Below are 8,980 nucleotides of genomic sequence, written 5' to 3'. Positions count from 1 at the left end.
AGCATTTTCCGCAACTTGCAAATCAACCTGCTCTACATATTAAATAAAGTTATTGGTTTCTAAATACATCAGTGTATTTGCTGAGGCCGTAATACTTATGTATTACGAGGGGAAAGGGTGAGCCTGTGACAAGTGCCTTGTGTACTCCCTGCATTGCTGCCTCTCAGCTCACGTTACATTACGTCCTATTTCTCTTAACACTGGCCTCCTTACCGTCTTTGCTCCAAAAAATTTACTTCTTTGTAACCTAAACTGAATACATCAATGTGAGGCATTTATGTAAATGACTTTCTTGAGCTTGAGTTCTCTTAGCTGCGAGAAGGATGCCTTGTTGCTAGAGAAGGGGCTTTTGATTCGAGGAACTGAAGCTGTCCTACCCTAAGATTAAACCTAATTACCTCCTGCTCCATGAACCTGAGCTCTTCTCCAGGCTGAGGGACTGACCACCTCAAATACTTTTTCTCGAAGGTTGATGGACTGATTACATCATCTTCATTTCATTTTTACCGCTCCCTTTGTATTTGACTGAAGAAGTCTACTGGGTAGGCGAAATGTTTCATCAATAAAGACATCCAACTGTTGCACATGTGTCTTAATCTTCGACTTGTCGGTATTTTATAAAAATTTCAACAATAATCCGGATTATTAGTACATAGCTGGTATTTAGCCTTAATTAGCACGTGTAGTAGACAAGTTTTAAATCTAACAAACCACTAACTAAACTAGATGGAGCGCATTTTAAAACTAAAATGTATGTAGGTCGCACTCAACGGCCTCACAGATCAAAGGGCCTCTCGTTTTTCTGCAAAACTTCATCAGTCTCTCTCACCATTGATATGTGATCAAGTTATGATTATTTATGCTATATCACCTGTCTTACATTTTAAGTTACCCATATTCAGTGTTTTTTTTTCCTATCTGACATATTCCACAGTTTTCGAGTAGTATTTATTTCATGAGAAACTCATGCTTCACTCCGAGTTGTTGATTTTGCGTGCACTGTCCTGAGGGGACAAGACTTATAGGATCTGGGAATGAAATTCATTTAGTATTAATTAGGTATCACCAGGGGCGGTTCTGCTGAGAAACTAATGAAGCTTAAGCTTCAGGGCCTCTAATCCAGGAGGGGCCCCAAAAGAGGCTTTAGTCCCTATTGCTATGAGAAGGGTTGCGAAAGGGGCCCCATAACAGTTCAAGCTTCAGGCCCCCTGAAATGTAGGTCCGCCACTTGGTATCACACTATGTTATCCTAGTTTATGTGAAATAAATTTTTTTTAATCATTTGCACTACATTCTACAGATATAATATTTGTTAAGTGAACCTACGAAGATCTGAAAGCAGAAATGGGACTTGTAAATATTGGTATTTTACAGCTTCAGACACCTCCAAATGTATTAACTTGCTAGATAAAATAACACCAACTTTGTAACATGTTCACAGTAAGTTTTATCATTATTCTTACAGTCACATACAGCCCCTAGGGAATGGGAGGCAATCAGGTTTGATACAAGGAAGGGGAGGGGAGCCCATTTCATTATAATAAGAGCCCTTCACCTGAGGGGAAAGAAAAGATAATTCCAATTCCTGGGACCAAGTCCTTCAGTTCCTGGGATCAAGAGTCCTTCAATTCCTCGGATCAAGGGTCCTTCAGTTCTTGGGATCAAGGGCCCTTCAATTCTTGGGATAAAGGGCCCTTCAGTTCTTGGGATCAAGGGCCCTTCAATTCTTGGGATTAAGGGCCCTCCAGTTCCTGGGATCAAGGGCTCTTCAATTCCTGGGATCAAGGGCCTTTCAGTTCTTGGGATCAAGGGTCCTTCAGTTCCTGGGATCAAGGGCTCTTCAATTTCTGTTATCAAGAGCCCTTCACTACCATCAATCATCCACCGTGACAACCCATCGTTTACTAACGTTCGTCAACAGACGACGCCGACGTTACTCAACCATCCTCTAATTCGTTTAAAAACATTTTTAAATTAGGACAGTCTGAGTGACAAGATTGTGGGAGCAAAAACATATCATTAATCATAAATAAGCAAATTGCAAACAGCAGCCGTGATACCTCTGACAACGAAGTGACGCTTGTCACTGTGTGTGATTATGGTGACGTGTAGGCTACACATGCCATTTATTTCACAAATGTCAACACTTGACAAGTACGTGATAAGAAGTTCCCACAGGAACGTGAGTCATCATTCTAGTGTGAAGAAAAATGGCTTTTCCATGCATGAGTTTATGGGAGAGGCCATATGTGTGTGCTCCAGCTGTATCAACATCCTGAAGCAGTAACACCTATCCTCTCATGCCCTGGCACACCCGTCCACGACCATCTACACCTATACACATCCACTCACACAAACCAGTCCACACCCTACACCGACACGTCCACCTACACCCACGCATACCCACCTACACCTATGCACACCAGTCTACACCCACGCACACCCACCGACACCTATGCACACCAGTCTACACCCACGCACACCCACCTACACGTCGCACATCAGTCTACACCTACGCACGCACCCATCTTCACCAACTCACACCCAATTTCATATTACACTGAAGCCACTGAGACATTTCACAAATTAAAATCTCATACACAAATAACCCGCACATACGAAGAGGAGCTTACGACGACGTTTCGGTCTGACTTGGACCGAAACGTCGTCGTAAGCTCCTCTCTTCTATGTGAGGGTTATTTGTGTATCGTTCCAGTCACGGTATTGTGCTATCGTTCCAGTCACGGTATTGTGCTTTTGTCTTTATAAAATCTCATATAATAGTTAATAAATCTAGCTCATGCAAAACAAAGTGGTCTCAGAATTTCGCACACCTCTGAACCAACAATGACGCTATATGCTATTTCTTGTAGGATTTATATGGACTTTGGGCACTGATACTAGCACAGTCTAGGTAACAAATCAACCACAATTAAATATCCAACACTAGGAACTATCCCACTCCCGCACTATTTCAATGACCAGTTTTGAGAATTTTTTATTTTATTTAAAACTTTATATTTCTTGACTGGGAATTTAGAGTCTAATGACTTCTTAAGAGGTAGTTCAAGATTATTTTTTAAAGCAGTTTGTTACAGAACCTACAAGGGAAAGTAACCTGTTTAAGGTTAATTTTTTTATGTACTTAAAGCAATACAGGTGTTATAGGAAAATCCACACAGTGAACAAGAATACTCAGAATGTGTTGCAATCCTTGGAATTTTACCTGGTAGATGATTTTCAAGAGATTTGCAACATAATGATAGGGAATATACAACAATGTATAATCATTAACTATCAGGGAATACCATGAAACATGACAGTGTGACTTGCTGTTTCTTCTTGGAATTGTTTGTGTTTTTCTACACGAGTCTGTGTGAGGAACATTTTGTAGCTTAGCGGTGTTGAGTACAGAGTATGTGGAGGTTACTTGTGCCTGACGCAGTAAAAGAGAGAAGTATTCCCGGTGTCCAAGCACTATCAAATAATATAGTTTTATGAAATTATCTTCAACAATATTGCATTGTCTCCCATATGTCTCTGTATTTCCGTCTGTCTCTCACTCGCTTTCATTGTCAGTATTTCTGTCACTACGGTAGATTAGGTCAGTATTTGTAGCTACAAGAGCAGAGCTATTTATGTCCGTGGTGTCTTGTCTTCAATAATTCATTCATATATATATATATATATATATATATATATATATATATATATATATATATATATATATATATATATATATATATATATATATATATATATATATATATATATATATATATATATATATATATATATATATATATATATATATATATATATATATATATATATATGTGTGTGTGTGTGTGTGTGTGTGTGTGTGTGTGTGTGTGTGTGTGTGTGTGTGTGTGTGTGTGTGTGTGTGTGTGTGTGTACTCACCTATTTGTGGTTGCAGGGGTCGATCCACAGCTCCTGGCCCCGCTTCTTCGCTGATTGCTACTAGATCCTCTCTCTCCCTGCCCCATGAGCTCTATCATACCTCGCCTTAAAACTATGTATGGTTCCCGCCTCCACTACGTCACTTTCTAGGCTATTCCACTGCCTGACTACTCTATGACTGAAGAAATACTTCCTAACATCCCTTTGATTCATCTGAGTCTTCAACTTCCAATTGTGACCTCTTGTGTCTGTGTCCCTTCTCTGGAACATCCCGTCTTTGTCCATCTTGTCTATTCCGCGCAGTATTTTATATGTCGTTATCATGTCTCCCCTGACCCTCCTGTCCTCCAGTGTCGTCAGGCCGATTTCCCTCAACCTTTCTTCGTAGGACAATCCCCGTAGCTCTGGGACTAGTCTTGTTGCAAACATTTGCACTTTCTCTAATTTCTTGACGTGCTTGACTAGGTGTGGATTCCAAACTGGTGCTGCATACTCCAGTATGGGCCTGACGTAAATGGTATACAGAGTCTTAAACGAATCCTTACAGAGGTATCGGAACGCTATCCGTAGGTTTGCCAGGCGCCCGTATGCTGCAGCAGTTATCTGATTGATGTGCGCCTCAGGAGATATGCTCGGTGTTATACTCACCCCCAGATCTTTTTCCTTGAGTGAGGTTTGCAGTCTTTGGCCATCTAAACTATATTGTGTCTGCGGTCTTCTTTGCCCTTCCCCAATCTTCATGACTTTGCATTTGGCAGGGTTAAATTCAAGGAGCCAGTTGCTGGACCAGGCTTGTAGCCTGTCCAGGTCTCTTTGTAGTCCTGCCTGATCCTGTGTGTGTGTGTGTGTGTGTGTGTGTGTGTGTGTGTGTGTGTGTGTGTGTGTGTGTGTGTGTGTGTGTGTGTGTGTGTGTGTGTGTGTGTGTGTGTGTGTGTTTCATTCCATTCATGTACCAGTCTGTGAAAAAACTTTCCTGGTATTCCATTTGTTCTCAGTTTACAACTGTTGTCTCTTGTTATCACTGCTGCGGGAACGAAAAAAAATTCTCTATCTAATCTTTCATGTCCCTTTATGACCTTATCCAGTATGTTGTTATCGTGTCTCCAATCTTCAATCGGCCAGAGTGGGCATCTTATGTCCTTCCAGCCTTTTATTATAACTCATATTGTACCTCTGGTAACTATTTAGTAGTTCTTTGTACTCTTCCTAACTTATCCAATCTTTTCTGGCTTGGTTGAATGAGCGGCACCAAGAGTGACATTACTCTCTCATCCCACAGCCACAGAAGCTTTCGTAGTACACCTCTTCTCATACCCTTCAAAGCCAGATATTCCATAAACCCAAAATAACTGTAAGAAGCTTCTTTTCTTATATTCAACAGTATTCATTATGTTACACAAGTGCACCGTGTGTTGTGTTTTCATTTTGTGTGTTTCTACACGCATAAGAAGTTTCTGCATCATACTGGCAGCCAAATGTATGGTCGGGTGTGGGCTGTTTTATTTTGTTATCTAGAAGTATCAAGATCTTGAAGTATCTAGGTGGGGAAGGGGGAGGGGGAGTATCAATCAGACATTGTGATGAGTGTTCACAATTGCATGGTTATTTTTTGGGGGGGTTGGAACCTGGGGTTTGGTGTATGTTATCTTTTCTATTTGTTCACGTCTTTGGAACTGTGTTAAGCATAACTGTGCACCATGTACTGTGTTTTTTTCAATATAAAAAAACAAAATAAGTCGTAATGAACGACTGTCATTGAAGAAACAGAATTTTGGGCGAGGACTGGAATTGGGGTTTTTGTACTTACCAAGCCCAACACTAACCACTTAGTTCCGTGGTTGAGTGATAACAGATCTCTCAGTCATGTTTATTTATTATAAAGGAGTGTTATAATTCTAGCTTGTAACAGATTATAGATAACTATAATAGTAATTATTTTTTCTGCGTCTCGTGGCCCGGTAGACTACGCCCTCGTTTCGCACATTGAGTGTCAGTGGTTCAGTCTCCGGCCGGGTGGTAACATTGGACGTGTTTCCTTACACCTGCTGTCCCCGTTCACCTAGCAAACAAGTAGGTACCTGGATGTTAGATGACTGGTGTAGGTGGCATCCTGGGGGACAAGACTGAAGGACCCCAGTGGAAATAAGAGAATCGTCGATGACGCACTGACTTTCATGGGTTATCTTGGGTGGCTATCCCTCTGAGTTAAAAATTCCAACAAAAATCTTATCTTTCTCATAGGTTGTAGGTCTTGCCCTCGTTTGGGATCGACATCCGGTGGTGTAGTGCGTCCCAAGACGATTGATGGCGCCAGCATGGGTTGTATGTGTTGTGTATCCTGTTGATGTTTTCCTGCTTATATGTGTGCCTCACTTGTTGCTTCATTGTTGTGTCTTCTGCTTTACTCTCTCATCGTCTTCCATCCATTTATACCACATTCTCTCCCGTCTGCTACCCCACCCTAACCCCCCCCCCTTTTCTCTTTCTCGAAGTAGCTAATTACATGTGATGAGTTCTGGGTATTTTTGTTGACTATAGATAGATATATCGCAGAGTCCATCGAAGTGACAAATTTCCACCTACATAGCCTAAATATACAAGATATCCGGGGAAGCACCTGGCAAGGTATTACTCAGTGTTTGAGAAATGGGGGTAATTACTGTAGGCTTGATCCAGGGAAGAGAAAGCAGCTCTGATTCCTCAGATCATAATTCCTACACCAGCGTCAAGGAAACCTACCCTGGAAGGGTTGAGGCTTAACAGCTGGGCTGTGTGGAGATCATCATTTACATCCTGTCTCACACAAGAATGTCCCTCTTAAGTTTGTCTAGTAACCAAGTGATCTCTTATTGTATCCATTACAATTTTCAATTTAACTTTGACCTCTTATACTGTCCAGTCGATCATTATTTAATTTTTGCCATAATGTTCAGTCAAATTTGTGTCCAGTGAATTATTAATCACAATCAAATTCTTCAGTATCATCTGTTATACAGTTTAGTGATAAACAAGCAAAGGCAGCTTTTGTTTATGAAAATATTGCATTAAAATATTTAACCTCTATAATTATGAATCATTCTACACAATTGAGTCATACACTTATAGACAGAATTTTTTGGGCATTTGAATTTACTGATAAATCTCCTCAAACACAGTACTGGAAAACAGAATTTTGCCATATAATTTAATAAAGAGCTTACTTTTGTTATTTATATTGCTCCTTATAATCTCAAGAATTCTATTAATAATATTTCATAAACTTTAATATAACACTGCTGTCTTGGCTTCAGACTCTTGATAACCAAAATGTTCGGGTCTTTTGCTCATCCGGTAGTCAAATTCTTCACAGTTGTCGAGATAATTTTGATTCTCAAATAATAGACTATTTACATGTCCACAAGAATTGCATCCAGGCACTCCCACCACAAAATTAACTTTTCCAAATCAGTAGACCCTCAGAGGATTAATAATCCAAAATAACACAAGAAAGACGAGCAGTGTGGCTTATTTCTGCCGGGGTAGCACCTAAGTTTACCTGGAGAGGGTTTCGGGGGTCAACGCCCCCGCGGCTCGGTCTGAGACTACGCCTCATGGTGGATCAGGGTCTGATCAACCAGGCTGTTACCGCTGGCCGCACGCAAGCTGACGTACGAACCACAGCCCGGTTGGTCAGGTACTGACTTTAGGTGCCTGTCCTGTGCCTTCTTGAAGACAGCCAGGGGTCTATTGGTAATCCCCCTTATGTATGCTGGGAGGCAGTTGAACAGTCTTGGGCCCCAGACACTTATTGTGTTCTCTCTCAATGTATTCGTAGCGCCCCTGCTTTTCATCGGGGACATGTTGCATCTCCTGCCGAGTCTTTTGCTTTCATAGGGAGTGATTTTCGTGTGCAGGTACTCAACAGGATGACACCCACAGCAGCCGACTAACCTCTAGGTACCTATTGATTGCTAGGGTTACAAGTGCAGCAGCTGTAATGAGACTTACCCTTCTGTCTCAGTGTTCGGAATAAAAAGGTCACAGAAAATGTCATAATTTTGGCTAGGAAAGAAAAAGTCACCGGAAAAAGTCTCATTTTATTTAAATACCATAAACAAAGTAATAAAACAAAAAATATTTCAAAGACAATTTATATATGATGGCATTACATATACGTAAAAAAAATAAAGTTTTATTCAATTTCTTAAGCAAAGTAAGGCAATGAAACAAAAAAAAATTAGGCTAGGTTAAGTTGTGATTTTTTTTTCTTGGTTCCTCTGTCTCACACCACCTAGAGGCACGTCGAGCATATTAGTCTAAATGTAAACATAATTAACCCACAATTATATACACCCAGAGATGTATGTCTATCACTGCATATATATTGCGTGTTTATTTTAATCCCTATCACTGAAGTAGGCTTCACTGGTGGTTACATGCAACCTTACCAACCCTCGTGTAATTAATAGGCTTTAAATGTAATTAATCAACCATGGTCACTTTGACTTTTTTTTATTATCCTAGGTAATTTACACCTGCTATTATGCACAACAACAACAGGGGGGGTGATAGATCTAGGCCTTTCGTGTTGCAATCAACACATCAGGAGCTTGCAGTGTTGCAGATTATTATAATCAAAACGCAGTGTTGCAGAAAAGAGGAGGTCCAAGCAGATACGAACACAGAGAGCGCCTTTCGGAGCAAAGACGCTCCCTGTGTTCGTATCTGCTTAGACCACCTCATTTCTGCAACACTGCTAGCTCCTGATGTGTTGATTGCAACACGAAAGGCCTAGATCTATCATTCAACTTCATCCCCCTCCCCCCGTGGTTGTTTTGCATCTTGTATCGCGTGTTCGCGATTTTTGCTTATGCTCCTGTATGATAATTTGTGAATCTGTATTCATGTGTACCTATACCTAAATAAACTTACTAACCTTGTCAAACAAGATCAGGGTAGCAGTGTGCGGTTATACCTTATTATATTAATAAAATCTAAATTAGTGAAGACAAGGCAAATAAGGGCTCAGTATTATGTTCAATACACTCGCGTGGATACAATGAACATTGCTGGCTACGG

Source organism: Cherax quadricarinatus, chromosome 50 (genome assembly GCF_038502225.1).
Source record: "Cherax quadricarinatus isolate ZL_2023a chromosome 50, ASM3850222v1, whole genome shotgun sequence".
Lineage (NCBI taxonomy): Eukaryota > Metazoa > Arthropoda > Malacostraca > Decapoda > Parastacidae > Cherax > Cherax quadricarinatus.
Note: the sequence above shows the minus strand (reverse complement) of the source record.